At 45.6% G+C, this 3,216-nt stretch overlaps 1 pseudogene; it reads right to left on the minus strand.

Moving 5' to 3' along the window:
• Positions 1-2,014: 2,014 nt before the first annotated feature.
• Positions 2,015-2,384, minus strand: LOC142425688 (large ribosomal subunit protein eL31-like; annotated as a pseudogene).
• Positions 2,385-3,216: the final 832 nt, after the last annotated feature.

Below are 3,216 nucleotides of genomic sequence, written 5' to 3' on the forward strand. Positions count from 1 at the left end.
TGGGCTTTCGTCAGTGTCATGGGAACCCTCTGATTCGTCCTCGTTCTGTCGGCTACCATGCATCGTTATCTGCCCTTTACCAATGAGGCAACCAAGGCTTTAAAGATGGCTTAAAAGATTGTACAGCAAGGGAACAATAAAGCCCCAGATTATTCTGTAGAGGAGCCCTGGTGCCTGGTAGTGTAGTGGTTATGCACTGGGCCCTGAACCCCATGGTCAGCACTTTCAATCCACCAGTAGCTCTGAGAGAGAAAGACTGGGCTTTCTACTCTCATAAACAGTTACGACTTCAGAAACCCACAGAGGGTCGCTATGAGTCAACATTGACTCGATGGCAGTGGTTTGGAGGTGAGAGAGTCTGCTGTGCAAATTATATATAATGCCCTGCATCATGAGATGCAAACCAAGAATTCGTTCAATAATAACGGACAACACCTTCTCAACTCTGTACCCAATACAGTTCTATGTGCTTTAAGGATACCTCTGAGATTGGTACTATTGTCATTCCCATGTCACCAATGACTAACTTCAGGCACAGCAAGGTTAAGTAGTTTACAGTTTACTCAAGCTCACAGAGCTACTAACGCCAGACGAGATTGAAGCTCAGGTAACTTGACCAGAGTCCAAGGCCTGCTGCTGCTCTCCCCCAGCCCCACCCTAGGGGGATGAAACTCCTTCCAACATTGCCTTTGGTCCTGAGGTTAGGGAAAGGGCTTTTGGTCATCACTGGCTTCTGGTAGACAGTTTACTCTATTTTGCTTTTGGTTATCAGCTTCTTTAAAAAAAAATCACTTTATTTTTGTTTTAATCATTTTATTAGGGGCTCATACAACTCTTATCACAATCCATACTTACATGAATTGTCTAAAGCACATCTATACATTCATTGCCCTCATCATTCTCAAAACATTTATTCTCTACTTAAACCCTCTCCACTCCCCTCTCCCTCATGAGCCCTTGATAATTTATAAATTATCATTTTGTCATATCTCCTCCCAGCTACCCTTCTGTAAGGGGATGTCCAGTTGCTTACTAATGGGCTTTGGGTCTCCACTCCGCACTCCCACTCATTCACATTGATATGATTTTTTGTTCTGATGATGCCCGATACCTGATCCCTTTGACACCTCGTGATCACACAGGCTGGTGTGCTTCTTCCATGTGGGCTTTGTTGCTTCTGAGCTAGATGGCCGCTTGTTTACCTTCAAGTGGCTATCAGCTTCTTCCTTACTGTCTGTTGATCCTGTAACTTGGGCGCTGCTCCTGTTGGTGATGATGCAGGAGAGCCCAGCTGAGCCTAGCTGCGATGAGCTTTCCATACCTGTCCATCCTCCAAAACGCAATGCCAATTTGTGACAACCTCTTTCTCGCCTTTAGAAATTAAAACAAACCCTTCATTGAAAGAATAGAGTCGTCTCCAAATGGGAAGATAGCATAGACATCACGCAAGGTGTGCAATGCTGCAAACCGCAGGCCGTGGTGTAGGCTTTAAAAGGTGGAGTTAGGAAGAAAAGAAGGATGTGTTTGCAGCACAGAGAGGAATAGGGTGGCAGTAAGGCAAATGCTCCAAAAGCGCTGTGAAGCTACCAGCGTCAACATTGTCAACAAGTTCATTTGTTGTGTTCTGAGGTTGTGTAACAAAGCTTTGTCAAGGGCTAAGTTTCTGCTACCCTTTCAGTCTGCTGCTGCCCGTTCTTTTCATAGCTTCTGCATCCTTCACGAAGCTTTGCAAAAGCTCCGTGGCGCTCGTGAGCATCCCCCACACACCTGGAGACATCGGAGGGGAGCTTAGCAGTTATTCTCTTGGTCTTAAAAAAACAAAGCAACAACACTAGAAAAAACAGGATGAAAAGATAGTAGAGTTTTCCCATGAATTTTTTGAAGTCCCCTCATGTACTTTATAGATAGTTGACTATTTGTTGGTGGATTGGAATTTCAGGCAGAAAGAAGGTCCTAAACATCTTAAAAATTTTTTTTTTTTGCAGTTTAAAAACCTTTATTAGAGAAACAGCCACTAGTTTTCATCCATCTTGACTGTCTGTAGGTTTTTGAAAGTGGTGACGGGCACGTAGGTGACCAGTGTGTAGAGCTTGTTTGGGGAATCTTCATCCTCGTTTCGTTTCCTGGACAACCGCACACGGATGCGGTACGGGACGTTCCTGATTCCTTTGGCCCACACAGCTTTGTTGAGCCTGGTGTCGGCGTACATCTGGTGCCCCCATCTCCTTCATGGCAAACTTCCGAATCTCCTTGAGCGCCCGAGGGGCACGCTTCTTGAAGCCCACGCCATGGATACGCTTGTGAATGTTGATGGTGTATTCCCTGGTCACGACCTCGTTGATGGCCGAACGGCCCTTCTCACCGCCCTTCTTCGCGGGAGCCATAGCGCCGGGACCAGGCTGGAAAGGACCTTAAACATCTTTTGATGTGGAATTTTTACACTTAAACTGAAATCTCTACATGTATCTCTCTGAGAAAACATTTTGAAGTTGAGTTGAGGGCACAGTCTCATATTCGTGTCTCAGATAGCTTTCTTTTACTCACCTCTCCCGCTCCTCTCCCGGCCTAACCCCGGGTCTGGCATCCTTTCCTTTTAATGGAGATGTAGTCTATTCCTAGCTCTGTCATTCCCATTATGGCCATCATGATCATTGGATGTTCACAGCGTTACCTAGGCTCCGGTACTGTGTAGTATTGGCAAGATAATCTAATAAAGACTTTGCTTGCAAGAGTCTATGAGGTCATTCTAATTAGATGCTTTTTGTTTCTCATAATTAATATATTAGGCAAATACAGTAGATAAAACTAGAGACATCAACATGGGCCCGATCGTGAAGGAAGATGTAAGAGAAGGGAAGAAGTTTTGACTTTATTTTGAAAGCAGTGGGTCTGTGAGCCCAGGAAGAAGAGTCTGAAAGGAGGCAATGCTGGCCATAATGCAGGAGAATAATGGGACAAGCTATGGCCGCTGAGGAAACTGCATGATGGCGTCGAGGCGGGCAGGGGAAATGATGTCAGGTGCCATCAAGTGAGCTCTGACTGATGACACCCCTTTGAGCAGCAGAATGAGACACTGCTGTGGCCCCTGCCGTCCTCACAATCCTTAGTGAAGTGACCGGCCAAGGAAATTGGTTGTGGGTGGATTAGAAGAGAGGATGTCTATGCTTGGAGTCTTCAGCTAGAACATTCATGCGTTTGCTTTACACAAGGCCCTAC

Source organism: Tenrec ecaudatus, chromosome 14, assembly GCF_050624435.1.
Source record: "Tenrec ecaudatus isolate mTenEca1 chromosome 14, mTenEca1.hap1, whole genome shotgun sequence".
NCBI classification, from domain to species: Eukaryota; Metazoa; Chordata; class Mammalia; order Afrosoricida; family Tenrecidae; genus Tenrec; species Tenrec ecaudatus.